Below are 20119 nucleotides of genomic sequence, written 5' to 3' on the forward strand. Positions count from 1 at the left end.
GTGCAAGAGCTGGGTGTGAAGCAGGCACTGTTAAGCCTCCTCAAGGGTGTAGGGGAGACACCTGCAGCAGGGCATCCCCCCAGGGGTCACAGCAAGGCACAGGGACGTTAGGACTTGTGATTAATTTCCATGTAATTAGCATTGGATTTGCACGCAATTTGCACGCAGCCTAACAGCCCATGCCGTCTATTTTTAGCCATTTCCACATTAGACTTTTATTTTTGCTTCCCTAAAGGTTGTCATATCTTGCTTTTCCTTCCTTCCCTTTCACCCACTCACTCTTCCTGACCCAGATCCCCTACAGAGCATTTTCTCATTCGCAGCCTCCTGGCAAAGTGTGCTAGAAAATGGTGCTTTTAAAAAAGAATTGTTTTAATTTAATTTAATTTATTTATTTTTTATACAGCAGGCTCTTATTAGTTATCTATTTTATACATATCAGTGTATATACATCAATCCCAATCTCCCAGTTCATCCCACCACCCCCACCCTCCCACCCACCCCGCCCCCGCCACTTTCTATTAAGGCCATTGAGACTTGAGGTTAAATGCCCACAAGGACAATTGGTCTGGTTTAAATCCAGTGCCTCCTCCCACTTTCCTCCAACTACCACCAGCAGCCTCAAACTGGATCCATCACCTCCAACAATTTTACAGACATCTTTGGGGACGAGTAGCACTCGGTGAAAGGGGCTGGCTGGAGAAGGGCGGCTGTCACTCCCACTGCGGGAGAAACACTCCAAGTTCTGTGCGTGGTGGGGCAGGGTCACAGGGTGGCGCCGGCAGCGAGTCACATCCCTGCACACAGTCACAGCCCTGCACATGAGCATATGAGGAGAGCGCTTCTGAAACGTCAGGTCTCCAAGAGCCAGATAGTTCTGGGTTTGTATCCAGCTTCACTACTCGTCTGTCCGTTCAGGCATTCAAGTTTATGTTTGCTCAGTACATACCTACTGAATTGCTATGACTTTGTCAGCACTGTGCTAGGCTCCAGGAATACACTGAAACACAAGACTTATATGGTCCCTGCCCTCATGGAGTTTTCAGTTGAGCAGGCGTGAAAATGTCAATTGCACAAATAATTATTTAATTACAGGGGTGGTCAGCGCAATGAGGGGAGAGCACAGAGAACCCTAAGCACGTAGGATTGGGACACCTGATCTAGGCTGAGCCAAGGGGGAGGGCGGGGTGGGCTGGGTGTGAGGGGCTGTGGTGATGGAATTCACCGAGTACCTTTCCTCTACAGTGAGGAGCCTTGAACAGTGCCTGACTCAGTGGAGGCGATCAGTAATTGGTTATTCCTGTCCCTTTATACTACCCCAATTCAGGGTCCTTGGGAGAGAGAAGAGAGGGCAGGGATTTCTAGTTTAAACTGATGCTCTTCCCAAGCATCCTTTTCCTGACTGGCTGCTGAACCCAACTCCTCCTGCCTTTTCTGGTACCTCTCTGGAGCAATGAGAACCAATGATGCTGTGACAGTCACAGAGGGTCAGATTGGAAGGGACCTAAGACATCAACTGGGGCCCCAATTTCTTCACTTGACACAGGGGGAAATTCAGGTAAAGGAAGTCAAGTCACGTGCTCAGGGCAGCCTGGCTACAGTGAGTGCTGAGTGAAAAGCAGATTCCAGCCTGATTCAAGGCCAGCCTCCGTTGCTCTTTTCCACAGTCCAAAGAGAATACCTTCTTTTCCCCCACGAAACTCTGAGCACAAATACCAAATGATCAGAACAGAAAAATCTGCACAGCTAAGTAGAACGGCATTCTAGAAGACAAGCCTACTTACAGTAAGATGAGGTTATGAAGAAGGAAGACAGACTCCTCAGAACCCCTTGGAAGAGAAGCTGATGCCAAAAAAGCTGGAAACACAGGAGACCCCCTCCTTCCCACTCCTGCATAAGGTGCTTAATTGTTGCCAAGACGCAAGCCCTGTTTCCTTTACCACTTACTAGACAATCAGAGGTCACCTGTTTTGCTTTTTTCAAATCCTCAAGCCGTGTACCCCCAAAAGAACACAAAACATGGTCTTTTAGAGGTTAGAATCTTTGAGGGATTAAGTTCACCAAAAAAAGACCCATTGTTTCAAAAACAATTGGGAAAAGGAAAGCTCACTTGCAGTACGATGTGCTATTTATATAAAGGATCCAATTTTTTTTTCCCTAGGCTCTTCCCCCAAAGAAATATATTTTATCTGAAGTTTAATTTATTTTTCCTTCAGCACTAGCAATGTCCTCTGGAAGTGAAAGATCTCATTAAGGTATGGTCCCTGTAACTCAAAAGCCAAGTTTTGGAGAGGATTCAAAGATACAATTGAGAAAGATAATGAAAGGCTTGGGTGACAAGGCTGTAGTGAAAGGCTAAGGAAACACCAATTCTTCTTTCTGAAGAAGACAAGTCTGAGAGGTCTTCAGTGTTACGGAAGCTTATCGTATCTGTTGTAGCTTTCCTAGTGAGGGTCAGCCAAAGTAAAAGAAGCTTCGGCAATAGCACAAGGGGCTCAAGTTAGATTCCAGAAAGAACGTCCTGGCAGTAATGTGCTTTAAAGTGGCTTTTTGGTTTTGTTTTGTTTGGGGGAAGTTTCTAGAAAGTAGTTACCGATTTGAAACAGGTGTGTGATTCCCTAGGCAGGAGGCTGTAGGAGGAGTGATGGCACCGCTTCCCCCGGGTCCTGAGCCAGAGGCTGAGCTCTGCTACTCCTTCACCCACTGCCAGGCTGATGGTGGTTTGTGCTGAGTCTGTTCCCAGAATTCTGCCCACAAAACAGACTGAACACAGGCAGTGGCAGAACATCTCTCCGCTCCATCCCACTGAGGAAAGCCTGTTGCCATAGAGTTGCCACCTCCATGGTCCACCGGTGGGGTAAATGCCAAGAACAGTGGGGTGTGTGGGGTAGACCCCAAACACCAGGCTGAGCTTGAACAACTGCTACCCTCAGAGTGACTCAGAAGTCGGCCGAGCCCGCTGGGCAGATAAAGGGGAAATATCCCTTTAAACTCCAAGGAGAGTACTCCAGTCGTTGGATCATAGCAGCCATTGAGTTGGAACTTTCATGGTAAGAATCAGAGGGACATGTGAACTACTGAGGCTCTGCTATTACAATAGAGCACAAATTTGACTTCGGACCCTGATCCTAACCTTCCCAATTATGTCTAGGGTTCATTCTTAGCAGAGTGTGGAAAAAAAAAAAAAATGATGCCAGCTCTAATGCCTGCTAATGATGGGGAAGAACAGCACAAAGCAGATAAAAGCAATGGCTCATCAAAAAACTCAGGCACGCAGCTGTGAGGAAATTAGCCAGATGGGGAGGACCGAGTAGCACACACTGATAGCCTTGCTTCACTGCGGCTGCGAGGGCTGGGAGTCCTGCCACTGTCTGCGCGCAGCTCGGTTGAATTTTGGGTCCGTGGTGGCTCTGGCCCCAGAACCATGGCTCTACCCAACCACCAGGGTCACAGTTTGTGGGAGGCAAAGCAGCATCCTTCCTTCCTCCCTTCCACCCTCCTTCCCTCCTTCTTTCTTCCTTCCTTTCTCTTTATTTCCTTCTCCTCCCAAGGAACTCTTACCAGGAAACCAAATGTACCAATAAACCAAAAATAAAACCAAGAATTTATTGGGTGTCGCTGTCTCAGCTAAAGTTTGACTGGTTGGAGCCCTTTCAGAGACCATGGTCTCTGGTACCCTCGGCTGGATTCGGGCCTGATGAGTGGATTTGGGCTGGTCCCATGTCCGGGTCCAGCAGGATCCTCACTCCCTCTTCAAAACACAGGTTCTGAGCCAGACCGGAATTTCCTGCTTAATTGTCACCCAGGCTGACTTCCTCTGCAGCCACCCTGGTGCTCTGGGTTCCACTGAGGTCTCTGACGCTCTCGGTAGTTTAGGTCTTCTCAGCCGAGCACCAGCTGTGTGCTAGGCACTGTGCTATCACCAGCAAGCAAAGAAGAGGGACCTCAAAGCGATCCTGGACCTCAAAGAGTTCAGAACGTAGATATACAAGCAGCTTCTTACAAGGCAATATGTTAATGGCCATAAGAGATGGGCCGAGTGTGCTAGGGCTGCTCAGAATAGGGATGCTAACTCAGTAGGGGGGCATTTTTGGGGGCTGAGGTTCTCAAACTGTCCACAAAGCTACCCTAGGTCGGGATACCACAGCAAACTCAGAGGTGCCATGGGAAATTGCTAATTTTGGAAGGAAACAAAGCCACCTTCATCATCTGTTGGGCAACCCATAAGCTACTAGTTCGAGGTAGTTACAGTTTCTTTTTTTTTTTAACTTTTTTATATTGGAGTATAGTTGATCAACAATGTTGTGATAGTTTCAGGTGTACAGCAAGGTGATTCAGTTATACATACACACGTGTCATTAGTAGGTAGCTGCAATTCTTTAAGAATGAAATAAAAATATTATTTTTCTTTCAATTTTGTGTATTATTTTTTCACACGGTCCTTAAGTTGTTAGAAGCGACTTACTGAGTTGTTTGGATCTAGCTACTAAATACACAGAACCATTAGGTGTTTATGTTGGTCTACAAGCTCTATGTAAAAATTCCTCAGACTCTAAGGGTGGTATGAACTGAGAACATTGGGAATCCGTTTGAAAAGAAACAATGATGAATCTGGATCTTAAAAGCAGAGTCAGAGCTGGCTAGAGAAATCCACAAGGAGAGAAGGGCATCTGAAGTGAAGACCACGTCCAGAGCTAATACACGAAGGTGAGAGACAGCATTGTATGGGCGGGGAAGGTAGAATTTGGTGATACTAGAGCAAAACCGGCAAGGCTTGAAGAAGGTAAAGATGAAGCTGGAAAGGGGACAGCTCATAAACGTCCTTGTGCTATTTTAGAGCTTGGACCTGATTGTTTCATGCAGCGGGGAACAATGAAGGCATGATCAGATTTGCATGTGAGGGTCAGATTTAAGGGAGATAAACTGTATGCTGGAGACTATTTAAAAGACCTTGACAATTGATCAGAAGAGGGACACTGAGTCTTGCACTATAACGAGGATGGGGATGTTGCGAAAGATGTCTGGGTTGTTGATTGAATGAAGCTCGGAGACGGGTTAGCAATTGTAGCTCAAAGGCCTATGTGGATGGTGCAGACACCCGAGTGAGAATGCAGAATAGAAACAAGTTTGGGCTGGGGTGGTAATGGGTGATGAGTTCAGTTACTGTCCCCTGGAGAATCTGGGGGTCTGGACTAACTACATCTAGGCCAAGTATCATTAACAGACTCTGGGTCTGGTTTAGGGTACCATATTCCAAAAGCTTTCTCTGTTAGCTTGACTATGATTCCTTGTCTCTGTTTGGAAGCCAGATACTTCTTTTAGGCTGCCCACTGAATTCCTATTTCCTGTCTAAGGAACACCTTCAGCTCCAAACTTGTTCAATACTGAGGTCATTAAATACTCAAGCTATCCTTGGCTTAAGCAGACAGGTTACCCAGACCCCCAGGTTCTAGGCTGACTCATCTTTCACTCATAGAGGGGAGTTAATCCCTTACTTTATTGCACTTGACAAAACTCAAATATCGGACACCTGTAGTGAAAAACAACCGGCAGCATATATACTAATGTAAATAGTAATATATTTCCTCAAAATAGTAAGACTTTGATTCAATTAAGTAGAAAACGAATTTGTTGAACTTTGCAGTTACCTGAAGTTGTTCGGTCCTTGGCTTTGGTTTGCTGGTAGATGCACGCTCATGGCCTTGGCATCCCATCTGCTCTGTGCATTGGTTCTCTGTGACTAAGGACTTATTTGTGCAGGAAAAGAGGCAAGGGGTCAAGTAGGTAATCCTCCAAGTGGGTAAAGCTGCCTGTGCAACCAGAGTTAAAGTGTATCTTTCTTTTGTGTAGCTAAGACAATCTCAACTTTTAGAAACATTTGAAGCTAATATAGGATTTTTAAAAAATGTTCTCAACATCCAGGATACCAATTGATAAATTTGCGACATCTAATACTGTGAATCCAATTAAAAGATGACCCAATTAATCAGATATCTCATTCCTTTTCCAGGATCTGCACTAGACCGGGGCAAACAGATAGAATCCAACTTCTATTTTTCTTGGTTGGAGAGTCCAGTCATATAAAGAGGCCACTGGTGCCACTAAGCCAAATTGAGGAATTCTTTTAGAGTGTATCTGCAAAGCAGACAGTGCTTTGTAATGTGGTTTTAGGTGGAAATACAGAGGCTTTTATTGTGCTCCATGAAGAGTTACCTACTCAGTGCCAGCTTCTTTTTTTTTTTTAATTAATTAATTAATTTTTGCTGCTGTGCGCAGCGTTTCTCTAGTCGCCGTGAGCGGGGGCTACTCAGAGCAGTGCGCAGGCTTCTCATTGCGGTGGCTTCTCTTTTTCAGAGCAGGGGTTCTAGGCATGCGGGCTTCAGTAGTTGTGGCACATGGGCTCAGCAGTTGTGGCTCACGGGCTCTAGAGCACAGGCTCAGTAGTTGTGGCGCACGGGCTTAGCTGCTCCGCAGCATGTGGTATCTTCCTGGACCAGGGCTCAAACCTGTGTCCCCTGCATTGGCAGATGGATTCTTAACCACTGCGCCACCAGGGAAGTCCCAGTGCCAGCTTCTTTATGGATGATTTGAGGCAGCTTGAGCCTGCCTGCAGCTGACAGCTATCCTGAGAACAAAGTGCAAACAGGTAACTCTGCATCTTTGTTCTCTAGTAGGAGAAAAATAAGGATAAGGAAGCCCACAATTGAAGGCCTTCTATGTATCAGGCACTTAGACGTTAAGCCTCATGACAAATGGGGAAGCCGGTATTGTTAGGAGCCTCCCTGGATCTGGGTGGCTCTACCCTGACAGGTCAGCTGTCCAGTCACCTCTGTGGTGGTCCCAATCCAGGGGCTGGTTCTGGAGGCCGTGACCAAAGTCTGCATCAGTCAAAGGAGTATATTGGGGGCTTTCCTGGTGGCGCAGTGGTTGAGAGTCCACCTGCCGATGCAGGGGATGTGGTTCGTGCCCCGGTCTGGGAAGATCCCACATGCCGCGGAGCGGCTGGGCCCGTGAGCCATGGCCGCTGAGCCTGTGGGTCTGGAGCCTGTGCTCCACAACGGGAGAGGCCACAACAGTGAGAGGCCCGCGTACCACAAAAAAAATAAATAAATAAAAAATAAATTTAAAAATAAAGGAGTATATTGAGTAGTCAAAGCATGAGCCTAGAACCCTGGGCAGCATCTCAGCCAATGGCCTCCAAACTCCATCCTCTCTGGAAACCCAGGGGGAAGTGGCCCCTAAACCTCTCACTGGGTGTGATCCTGGAGATCTGGGGTGCCTTCCAGGTTGTAATGGGACTTCATGGCAAGAGGAAGTATCCCCCATGAGCAGAGCCCCCCATCAGGAGCAGTAGGGTATGAGGATGGGGTGGATGAACACAAAATACACAGCAGACCGGAGTCCAGGCTCCCCAGTGGCCAGCGACGGGAGATGCTTCTAGAGTAACCAGCGTAACCCCCTGAATTCACATCCTGCAGCCCCTCACCCATTACTGCCTAGTAATCGAGACTTCAGTTTCTGATATGGTTACCCTCTTGGCTACCAGTGGCCAATAAGATCCTTACAGATTTAATCCCACCTTTAATTGATGATCAGAGGCCAAATGAATGTGGGGGAGCGTTTGAGGAGCAGCTAAGAGCTACGCAAGCCAGGGAGGGGGCAGTGGTGGTATTTTAGTAAAAGTTAAATAAAAATAAAGGACAGGCCGAATACTGTTGCCCCAGTGGGTCCTTGCAGCTAGAACATGGGCGCTGGTTTGCAGCTGCCATTTCCCCAAAGGAAGTCATTTCCCAATTTGGAGCTTTAGTTTTTTCATCTCCAAAGAGGAGGTGATGAAACTGCACACAGGAGGTTGAGAAAGAGAGATGGGACATTTGTAGAGTGTTCTGAGGTCCTCAGAAGCAACTGAAAGTGATAAATTGTGTCTGTGGCGATAAAGGATCTTGAGACCATCCTGTCTGTTCCTCCTTAGGACCAGACAAGGTTGTACTTTCTTCAAGGTTGTATCTTTGAACGAATCTTCCCTGTTCTTACAGACCTTAAGAAAAGGGGATTCAACAATGTTTCTTTTTTGCTTAATAGCCCTTGTGCTCGGAAAGTCCTTCCAACTGTGCCTAAACTTATGCCATGTTTTCTGTACCTGGTGGAGTTGGTCACTCTTTCCTATATAACAAAATCATTTATTCTATCACTTTCACACATGGGATTCTGGCTACTTCTGGTCACCAAGGCCAGTAAGACAGGCTTTCAAAGAGCCTGGGCAGTTCAGTCTAGCAAGTACATCTCCAAAGTCTTTGCTGGCTCTGGTCTCCTCCCTGTGAAGCTGAAGTGGGGGCAGTGAGAGGCCCATCAATACACAGAAACCCTAATGGCCCGACCCATTTCCTTCGGAGGAAATGAACCTAATGGAGGACGACATATTGATCATAAAGACCCAATTTCACAATCAGTCTCCTGGGGGTGAACCCTTTCAGTTGGCCGGGGCTAATGGCCTGAGAGCCATGCATCTAACAATCAATGGGATAGAGCAGGCCTGCCAGGGGGCCGGGGATGCTACCACCAAAAGGCCGGCCAACGGGAAGAAAAAGCTGTGGGCTTTTATATGAAGCTAATCAGAGATGGAAAAAAAAAATGCTGAGCTATCTGGGGGCTTAAGAAGGCCTTCCAGTGGAAGAACTTCAACCTGTGGTGAAACCCTTCTTTCTCTCCTATCGACAAGGCTCTACTTCCCAACCCATAAAAAGCCTATTAGGCTGCTCTCCACAGGGGGTGCTTAGCAGGGAAAATGCTGCTTAGGTCCCCTGGTGTTTTTATGTGGTGGGCCCAGTGGCCTGTGTGGAGAGGCCTTGTTTTATCCCTGCTAAGAAGGGGCTGGGGCTCTGGCCTCTGCTGTTAAGGAGGAAGCCGTTTGCAATGGGGAAACCAGCCATTAGACCATGGGTGGTGACATAAGAAAATGCATTTCTCTTTGCCTTTAAGTCTCCCTGGGATCTAGACAAGTCCTTTCCTCCCCCTAAGGCCAATGAATTTTTGCACGGAGGCACAAGGGAGCATTTGCCGTGTAAAAGGAGCACATTCTTGGGAGCCCACCTCTTACTAATTGTGGGACTGTGGACGAGTTAATTAATCTGAGGATTCACTTTCCCAGTCTCTTCCATGGAGCTAACAATACTTACCCTGCAGGATACAATGATGACTAATATCAATAACAGATCATGTATTTGAAGAGCTCGGCACAGCATCTGCCATATAGTAGGTACTTAAAAATAACATCTGGGGCTTCCCTGGTGGCACAGTGGTAGAGAGTCCGCCTGCTGACGCAGGGGACACAGGTTTGTGCCCCGGTCCGGGAAGATCCCACATGCCGCGGAGTGGCTGGGCCCGTGAGCCATGGCCGCAGAGCCTGCGCGTCCGGAGCCTGTGCTCCGCAACGGGAGAGGCCACAACAGTGAGAGGCCCACGTACCGCAAAAAATAAAAAATTAAAAAATAACATCTGTACAGATGCCTATGCATATTACCTAACAATCTTTGCAATTTTCCCAGAATAAATGTCTGTAAGTTCCATGCTAATAGGAATACTTCAAGACTGGGCACCAGAAGACCCAGCTCCCCTCTCTGCTAAAACAATCTCCAACCATCTGAGAAGGTCTTGAGGAGTACATGAGATTTGGGGGAAGAGAGAAAAGCTTTCCAGATAAGGCAGTAACACAAGAAAAGGCACAAAGGGAAAACCAGCCAGTGATGTGTGGCTGTCTGGAGAGCTTCCACTGAGGGGGGACACAGCCCAGATTGTCGGGAGGCAGGCAGGGGAGTTCAGATTCCATCAGGAAGGAAGCTGGGAGTCACTGAGAGGCCCTAAGCAAGGGAGGGAGAGAGTTTCCGCTCACTGAAGGAATCCAAGGGTGGGAGGGACAGCCAGCCCCGATCTGGGTGTCTATGGTTATCAGGCACTGGCGAGAGACTGGCCAGGGTTCCCTTCCTCCTCTGAGATCCTGTTACTAGTGCTCCCTATGGGGTCTTTATTCCCCACGCCGCCGTGGAGAAATACTAGCTGAACCACCATCTCCCAAGGGAATAGGATACAAGCGTTAAAAGTTCAATCCACTGTACATGCTGAACTATTATTCTTCCTTGAGAAACAGAGGATCAGAAGCTGCCTCTGTTTTGCCCAAGGACACACAGCAAACGGGGGACCCAAGGATCCCAGAATCAGACGAAAGGAAATCACAAATGTGGTAGTGACACTTGGTCCAGTCCCCTGCCTATAAATCTTGCTCAGTAAAAATGGCCAAGATTTATATTTTGATGACTATCTCCTCTCTCCTCTCTGGGACTTTACCATTTCTGTGTACTTTCATACACTCTTCCTCCTCTACGAGAGACCTGAGGATGGAATGCAGGTCTGGGCTCTAACTGGCCGCTCGGTTCAGTTTCACATTAAGGCTTCGGTCTCTGACTCTCTGTCAGTCCAGAAGATTCTGTTTCTAGGTTATGGGTTCTATAGAAAACCATGGAAATCAGGCACCCCTGGAAGGGCAGTGTCTGTTGTGCAGAGTCTCTGCATCCCAGCAGAGGAAAGTCCAGCTGGTTTGGGGGCAAAGGTGTCCACTGCATAAAAGAGCAGCACTGTGGAGGGCGGGAAGGTTACTACAGAGCCACAGGGAGCCCCCAGACGCCTTTCAGGCCAGCAGCCCGATGCAGAAGTGCTCCGAGGTGTGTGGAAGGCAGGAAAGCTCCTGCAGGAAGACACAGGAAGCTGAGAAGTGACTGTTCTCAGGGAGGCCGGACGTGCCCAGGGAGAAGGAGAATGGGGCTCACCGATAAACATGCCAGTAGTGCTGAAGCTTTGCTCAAGACTTTTATATGATCACTCCTGGGTCCCCCTAACAGCCCTGAGAGGTAGGCAGAGCATCCTTGTTACTTTCATGTCACAGATGAGAAGGAGGGAACAGAGAGGTTCAAATTCTTGTTCAGCTCAACACAGCAGCATGTGGCAGAGGGGTGACTCGAACTCTGACCCGCTTTTTCTTGCCCAGAGCTCTGAGGTACGACTGGGCCCATGAGGTTAATTTCGGCCGCAATGATTGGCAGGTGGGATTTAACGCGGATGGAGGGAACAGCTCCACCCACACCCCACCAAAAAGGATCTGGGAGAAACAGATGAAAAGGAGGAATCATTCCAGGTTGCAGAGATTAATATTTTTCCTTCTCCCATTTCCACCTCCTCCCTCTCCAAGCCACTAGAATCAGCTAAAACTACTTAAACACGGATGATTTTTAGTCCTTCTGAAATGGTTTCCGCCCAAATCTTCATAAGAACCTCTGACTCACAGCATTTGTGGGTCAAAGAAAAGTACAGACCAAACAGAGCCATTGGCGCCATACACCGTCACCACGTACCTCATCACACAAGTGATTTCTTAGCTAAGATGTAGTGAGTGTTTACTAGAAGCCGGGCAAGGTACTAACATTTTAAATAGAAATGATCTCATTCAATCCCTAGCTCTTTTGGGGTAGGTGCCATTGTTTCCCTCACCAAACAGGTGGGAAAAGTGAGGCTTAGAGAGGCTGCAGAATGTGGCCGGGAAGAGGAAGGTGTGGCATTCAAGTGTGTGCTCAGCCGCCAGGCCACACGTCCTCAGAGCAGATGGACGTCAGGACCAGCGCGGCCACTGTTTCTGGATCACAGTGAGGCAAAGTGCAGTGACAATCTTCCATGGGAACTTGCTACAAAACACGACGGCACTGCTTTCTCAGTCCGACTCATGACAGTTCATTTGTTTGTCCATTCACTCAAATCATTTGTTTGTTCATTCACTCAAACATTCCTTCACCAGCACGTGTCATGTCCAGATCTGTTGCCGAACACTATGCTGAGGGCTGTGAATATAAAGATAGGAAACCATGGCCCCTGCCCTTAAGGGAAGTCACCCCATGACCACTTCAACAAGCAGATATCAGAAACAGGAGGAAGCCAACCTTAATGGAACACCTGGTATGTACTGTGCATTTCCAGGTATCAGCTTATGTGATCCTTAACCCAATTTGGTGGAGTGGGTATTACTGCCTGCATCTTAATACATGATGAAACTGTGGTGTAGAAAGATTAAGAACACTGTTCAAGACAGTCCTGGGATCAAAACACGTCTTCTTTTCAAACTCATTTCAAACTCATGTTATTGGCCGGCATCCCTCTTTCCCACCCCACCCCCATGCCTCTCCCTCCACTCAAAGATGGAGGTCAGTTTCCAAAGGAATACATGGATAAACAAAAATAAGCCCTGGATTTGAAGAATTAAGCTGAGGGTCTTCTACCAGGAGGATGGGTTATTATCATGGGATTCTTGGGTGGACCTTTGAAGGAGGATGTAAGGCAGAGGGACACCACTGAGTCTCATGTGTGGCCCAAACTCTACCAGAGCCAATCCCATTCTGCTGCCACTTACTTCAAGAGGTATTTGTGGCTGGAGAGGGTGTAGAATAAAGGGAACCCTCCTACACTGTTGGTGGGAATGTAAGGTGGTGCAGCCACTGTGGAAAACAGTATGGAGTCTCCTCAGAAAACTAAAAATATGATCTAGCAATCCCACTCCTGGGCATATATCCAGACAAAACTATAATCCAAAAAGATACATGCACTCCTATGTTCATAGCAGCACTATTCACAATAGCCAAGTCATGGAAACAACTTAAATGTCCATCAACAGATGAATGGGTAAAGAAGATGTGGTACATATACACAATGGAATACTACTCAGCCATAAAAAAGAATGAAATAATGCCATTTGCAGCAACATGGATGCAGCTAGAGATTATCATACTAACTGAAGTAAGTCAGAAAGAGAAAGACAAATACCATATGATATCACTTATATGTGGAATCTAAAATATGACACAAATGAACCTATCTATGAAACAGAAACAGAATCACGGACATAGAGAACAGACTGGTGGTTGCCAAGGGGGAGGGGGCTGGGGGAGGGATGGAGTGGGAAGGTGGGATTAGCAGATGTAAGCTTTTATATCCAGAATGGATAAACAACAAGGTCCTACTGTATAGCACAGAGAACTCTACCCAATATCCTATGATAAACCATAATGGAAAAGAATGTAAAAAAAAAAAAAGTCTATATATGTATAACTGAATCACTGCTGTACAGCAGTAATTAACACAATATTGTAAATCAACTGTAATAAGAAAAATAAGAATAGGAGGTTTTTAAAAAGACATTGAAGTTGTATTAGGGTGATGGATTACGAGTAATCTTTTCTTTTCTAGCAGTTTTTCTTTATTGTTACATTGTTGGTTTAATTTAAAAAGTTTAAAAGCATAGAATATGAGAAATGCATATAAAATTAATTTTGTTTTCTCAAAAAAAAAAAAAAGGAGTAATTTATACTAGGAAAAAAAAGAGGTATTTGTGGAGACCATAATCCAAGCTGGCAAAAGAACTGGACAGTCTTGGAGTCCACTGTGTGAGTGACAACCAGTGTAGTTGTACCCGTGATAAGAAGGGGCAAAAAGAGGTGTCAGTAAGGGCCGCAGGGATTCAGAGCAAAGCGGGGTGGCTAGTTTAGACACCTGCTGCCACTCCGGGCTCAATATAAAGCTTGCCCATCCTATTATTACAGACTGTCGCCTCCAAGAACACGTACAAACTCCTTATCGTGTACCCTGCACCTTCCATGGCCTCAGTCCTGTCTGCTCTTCAGCTTCAGCCTCAAGCTTGCTGTTCCCTGGATCTTGTCTCACACTCCAAACCTTCATCCTGGGTGTTCCTGTTTCTGCAAGGTCAACCCTACCCTTGGTTACCTGGCTGCTTCCTACCTGTGCTTTAACACTCCACATGGAAGTGGAGTGTTTTTCTCCTCTGGAAGCTATCCCTGACTGGTCTGGGCACCCGGAACATCCCGTACGTGGCTGTACCCCAGCACCTCCTGCATTATATTTAAATGATTGGTCTTGTGCAATAGACTGTGACCTATACGAAGCTGAGACCATTTCTTACATTCTTTGCAGTCCTAATAGATGGTATAGTATTTGGCACAGAGTAGGTGTTAAATAATTTTTTTTTAAAGTGAACTTCATGAAGATGTTAAAGGTCTAGATATGTGGCAGACAGAGTCTATGGTGACACCCTAGTAATCTCTGCCTTCTGGTATTCACTCCGTTGTATAATCCTCTCCCATAGAGTGTAGGTGAGACCCAATAGAATATGGGTCTGGCCAACTCTACTGCTTCTGTCCAATAGAATATGGCGAAGGTGATGGATGTCACTTCTGTGCTTCCACTGTGATACACATATAAGACTCTAAGTGACTCACTGCCCTCTGGCCTTGAAGAAGCAGCATGTTGTGAACTGGCTATGGGGAGAGTCACGTGTCAGGGAAACGTCGGTGGCCTCTAAGACCAGAGAGTGGCTCCGAGCCAACATCCAGCAGAAAACTGGGGGCCTCAGTCCTACACCAAAAGGAAATGAATTCTGCCAGCAACCTGAATGAGGTTGGAGGTGGATCCTAGTTGAGCCGCCAGATAACAACACAGCCCGGTCAACAGCTTAATTGCAACCAGACTCTGAGCAAAGAACCCAGCTAAGCCCGGACTCCTGGCCTACAGAAACTGGGAGATAATAAATGCGTGTGTTTTAAGTCACTAAGTTTCTAGTGTTGTGTAATAGAAAACGAATGGATGTCCAGCTTTTCAGGAAAGGGATAATAGGCAGGAAAGTAACATCAGTGGAGCATTGGCTGGTATAAGCTAGTGAGACCAACCTCAGCAGTAAGCAGGCACCTCAGTATGTGATGCAGGAGATGGGAGGCCTCCATCTGAACCAACTGAACCTGGCTAATCTGAGTCCTTTGTCACAAATACATCCCATCTCATTCCTGCCACCATTTAAATCTGATTTAGGCTGTTACTTGGCCAAGAATCATAGGCTGGTACTTAAGAGAGGAGGTAAATGGAGTGGCCAGAACACAGAATCAGAGTCGGTCAGAGCAGGGATGGAATCTGAGGCTGCTCCTCTCAAGATGCGAGACCCCGGCTAAATGACCTAACCTCCCCGAGCTCAGTCCCCCGGGTAACCGAGGCTGATTTCAGGGCTCTGTTACAGCTATGAGAAATGGCAAGAAGTGTCAAGTTCAAGGTCTGTGTTCCCTTCCCAACCCCACCGCCCGCTGCCCTCCCCCACTCTCCCTGGCTCTAAGGTTAAGGCCGCTATGGGATTCTCCTGGACCGAACGGCTCTTGGCTGATGCCTGGGAGGTTTACGCTGCAGCTGAAATCCCAGGAAATTCTACCCTGCCTGTTCCAACGCCGTGAGGCTGCTGAGAGATCAGGCCAATTTCCTGAAATGACTTACTGCTTCCCCTTTCATGGACACTTTCTATATCATAAATGGGACTTGACCAAACACGTCGGGAAGCGTGAGCTGTCCTAACTCCCGTCCCCCAGACCATCACCCCTTTGCCACGTCGTCCAGTCCCCTGGGCCTCTGCCCCCAGAGCTCAGGGAATCAGGCGACGTCCCCTCAGACGGGTAGAAAGCACACTGCCACCCTGGGTGGCCTGGGGGCCCTGAGGAAGTCTCACTCAAAGGAGAGGTGGCTTTTTTGTTTTTTTAAAAAAATAAATAAGCTGTTGTTTTCCCATGAGGCTTCTGAGAGCTTTGAGCCCTTCTACCTCACAAGCCCTCCTCCCTCAATGCCTTAGGAGGGAAGGAAACAGGGACCAGAAGGCAATAACTAACTTTATTTTATGGATAGAGAAATACAGCCCATTTATCCAGTATCCCACAGCCTGGAATATCTAGATTTATCAGATGTCTACTAATACCCAGGACCACATTGGGCACCCCTGAGCGTGACAGCGTGTGTGTGTGTGCGTGTGCGTGTGTGTCTGTGTGTCTGTGATTTCAGATTCTGCTAACAGTGTACGTATTAAGGTATGATATTGAGGAAGCTCATGGAATATCACACCTTTGAGATCAATCCTCTCATGTTACAGATGAAGAACTAAGACCCGCAGAGGCACAGGAAGCCAGGTTTCCTAAGTCCCCAAACTGTGCTCTTGGCATATCGCTAGGCTGTGGCTCTGCCTTTTTTGGCTTAGACCGTGCTGCTCGATTTCCTTTTGATCTAGCACTCCTTCTTCAGCCCCTGGGCAGGTGCTACTTTGCTGAGAGGCCTTGGGACCCCCTTCTTAGGGAGCAGCACCAGAGGGGACCCCTTGGTCTGCCTCAGGCCCTTCAGCTGTGGTCTTGGCAGGGCAGCCCTCCCGCCCAGGGTCCTGCTTCCTTCTTTGACCTCCTCCCCCCGCTGCCCCCCGCCCTACTCCAGCCCTCCACACCGGGGCACTACAGCCTCGAGAAGAGCTAGAACCGCCCTTGGTGTGAAGGGAGCAGTCTGCAGAGCCAGCCGTGCGCCCTTGCCTGAGATGTGGGAACTGGACGCTGGAAATGAGCGGGGTGCCGCGGGGAGAGGGCAGGGAAAGGAGGAAGCGTCACGGAACAAGCTTATTTAACCCTCAGGGCACATCTCTGAGGTGTTGTACAAGATGAGGAAGCTGAGGCTTAGGGAGGGAGGCAGCGTTAGTCACTAGGCTTAGGCTTACAAACGTGCGAGCTTCAGAATCCAATCCAGTTGCTGGCTCCAGGGAGAGAGACGTGGTCCTGCATTTCCGAGGCACCGAGAGGAACTGCCTCAGCTCTAGGTAGCTCTGCGTGACTTTCAAGGCCAAAAGCGCTTAAGAATTTTTCAAGCAGTTTATTTTTACTGCCTCATTCAAATGTCAACCCAACTGCAGTGGGCCTCGCTTGATTTCCTCTCAGGCCACCGCAAGGTAATCGTAGGCGGAAATGCGGGCCTTGATTCCTTCCGTCCTAATTAACTGACCCTCTTCCTTAACCAGCCCCCGAGTCGCCCAGCAACACGTGTGTTGTGTGTAACCGGGACAGGGGCGCTGCAGTGTTTGGATACAAACGATTTCTCAAATTAACTCCGAACCCCAGGAAACAAGACAAATTAATCAGTGAGTAAGAAAACCAAAGCAGATTATAATTAATTACCTACGTTTGGACCAGGTTTCTCTTTAGCCACAAGGTTTACATAAGTGCATTCTGCTCTGTTCTCTTTTTTCTAAATATAAATCCAGTCTTAGAATCGTAGGACCTTGAGCCTCAGTTGACAAAGGCTAAGTTGACTCTGTCCCCAGCTCAAAAGAGGATCCTGAGTGAGTCGCTTCCCCCTGCCGGCTTCCCCCTGGGTTGATAAGCCTCCCTCTCGGGGTGGGAGGGAAAGATAAGAGCTGAGGGCATTATTCTGGAGCAGAGAGCATGCCCTGCTCTGCAGAACCATTTTCATCGACATGGGAGGCTTTTCTGAAGCTGGCTGGGCAAAGCCCCTTCGATGGTGCCCGACCATCACTCTGAGTGGCCTCATTCTCTAGCCCGAGCTACCTCCCCGACCCACAACCTGATCCTCACTTTCCTTTAAAAAAAAAAGTGGGGGGGTTTCCCTGGTGGCGCAGTGGTTGAGAGTCCACCTGCCGATGCAGGGGACACGGGTTCGTGCCCCGGTCCGGGAAGATCCCACATGCCGTGGAGCGGCTGGGCCCGTGAGCCATGGCTGCTGCGCCTGCGCGTCCGGAGCCTGTGCTCCGCAACGGGAGAGGCCACAACAGTGAGAGGCCCGCGTACCGCAAAAAAAAAAAAAAAAAAAAAGGTATAAAATGTTCAGGCCCTTTCCACAGAAGGCTACAAGTCAAAAAGTCAACTGCTACCTGAGTCTTTTTCATGGACGAGGTGGGAAATTGAAAAGCTGAGTGGGGCAAGGAGGCTGCATGTTCCTTGGGCTTGGGTATTAAATTGCGTTCGCGGTTCTCTGCAGCATGAGGTGATGGGGTATTAACTTCATTAAATGTGCTTCAGAGCTCTGGGGCTTCACTGAAACTCCTATTCACCATGGGACTGTGAAGGTGGAGGCTAACTTCTCCATTTCATAGAGCAGGGAACTGAGGCTTAGAGAAGAAAAACAACTTCCCTAAGGTCACAGTGAGTTGGTGCAGAGCCAGCTTGGAACCCAGGACTCACAAATCCTTCTCATGTACCCAATCCACGGCTCCAATCCATGTCTTCTTTCCGCCCCTCTGACTGTCCGTTGTGCCTCCCTGGGAAAAGAACTGAGCTGGTGGGACAGCCAGTTCTGGTCCTGGCTCTGTCACTGTGTGACCCTGGGCACGTCCCTAACCTTCCTGGGATCGTAGAAAATGGAAAGGGCTTAGATGGATCTCAAAGTCCCCTTCCAGTTCTGATAGCCTGTGAGTTATGTGTCCTGTGGATTCTCTTCCCTTTCATACACCGGGGGTGGGGTGGGGGCGGGGGGAGGAAGTTGGGCTGCTTCTTTCCCCTTAGATGACAATGATGGGTAAAACAGAAGTGCCAGGTGTGGGCTGATCATGAAGAGTGGCCTGCAGGGGAGGGAGGGAGGGAGGGAAGGGTCACGGAGAATCCTCAGTGGGAACTGACAACAGATACCAAAGCAGGAGTCATGCTTACAAAGACCCAAAGCAACGGAAAGTGGCCACTTCAAACTGCAGCCCTCTCTACAGGTGACAGCCTCAAGCCTCACTGTGCTTCACCCCAGCGGGAAAGGACCATATTCTCTCTCTCTAAGCCATTCATGCTCTGTCTACCCCCTTCAGCTGCTCTCCCAGATGCAATACAAGCTGGATTCCTCCAACTATTGTTCTGTGTTCAGTAGATAAGACACAAAGAGAATGATGCTTCAGGAAAATGAGATGCCGTTTTTAGCTTGTCAGGAAGACAATTTCCTTGAGGGGAAGAGAGAAGGCTAAAAGGCCCATCTCCATTTCTGGAGTGGCAGCCACATGCTGGAAAAGCAGCCTCCATTATTCCGAGGAAAAGACTTATTTCGCCCTGTAGTTTGCCTTTCTTAGCAATTGATAGTGTAAATTTGGAATTCCCCTCACTATTGTCCATAAAAATATTCCATGGAGGGCTTCCCTGGTGGCGCAGTGGTTGAGAGTCTGCCTGCCGATGCAGGGGACACGGGTTCGTGCCCCTGTCCGGGAGGATCCCACATGCCGCGGAGCAGCTGGGCCCGTGAGCCATGAACGCTGAGCCTGCGCGTCCGGAGCCTGTGCTCCGCAACGGGAGAGGCCACAACAGTGAGAGGCCCGCGTACCGCAAAAAAGAAAGAAAAAAAATTCCATGGGAACTGTGCTGGCCAATATGCTAGCCGCTAGCCACGTGTAAAATAAACCTTAAAATTCAGTTCCTCATCACACTGGCCACATTTAGGTGCTGGTGGCTACCATGTTGGCCGTGCAGATCTGAATATTCTCATCGCCACAGAGTATTCGAGTGGACAGTGATGCACTAGAATGTAAACTCCCCAGGAGCAAGGACTTGGCCTGGTTCATTCCTAGGTCTCAAGTACCCAGTGAAGTGCCTGACACATACTTGGCACTGCATTGATGGAATGAATTTATTGAATTCATGGTTAGGCAAGTTACATAGGGCAGAGAATACGGCAGGGCCAGTACCGTGATCCTAGTCATTCAAAATTACACGGCATACTTATTCCAAGGAACTCTGATTTCCTCTAGTGTTCATTCTCTAAGAGGCATCTGAGCCCCCATTGGTGCTTCCCTAGCCTGGGTACTAAGAGGGATATGAAAAACAACAACAAGGGAATTCTCTGGTGGTCCAGTGGTTAGGATTTCGGGTTTTCACTGCCAGGGGCCCAGGTTTGATCCCTGGTTAGGGAACTAAGATCCTGCAAGCCATGTGGTGTGGCCGGAAAAAAACAAAAACAAACAAACAAAAACACCACCACCACCCAGAGTAGGTCGGTAAATGTATTGGAAGGGGCAGAGTGGAGGACTGGGAAAGAGAAGACCCAGGCTCCATGTTTCAATCACAGGGGCAAGTGGAGCCCCTTTGAATCTCTCTTGTAAGCTGTAAAATGCGAGTAATACTACTTTCCCCAAGGAGTTGTTTATATGAACCAAGTGGGATAACATAACAGAATACTTTGGAAGCTATAAGGAGTTTGCATCATTGACCTTGCCCTCAATTTGCTTTTGAGTCCCGCTGCC

General features: G+C 48.0%; 1 protein-coding gene across 2 annotated transcripts in view; it reads right to left on the reverse strand.

The window, feature by feature from the left end:
- The window catches only part of UBASH3B (ubiquitin associated and SH3 domain containing B), a gene marked incomplete at its 5' end in the record, with an annotated part of 137434 nt that overhangs the window by 30095 nt on the left and 87220 nt on the right, over positions 1-20119 (reverse strand). The window lies entirely within an intron of this gene.

This window comes from Hyperoodon ampullatus, assembly GCF_949752795.1.
Source record: "Hyperoodon ampullatus genome assembly, chromosome: 7".
Taxonomy (NCBI): domain Eukaryota; kingdom Metazoa; phylum Chordata; class Mammalia; order Artiodactyla; family Ziphiidae; genus Hyperoodon; species Hyperoodon ampullatus.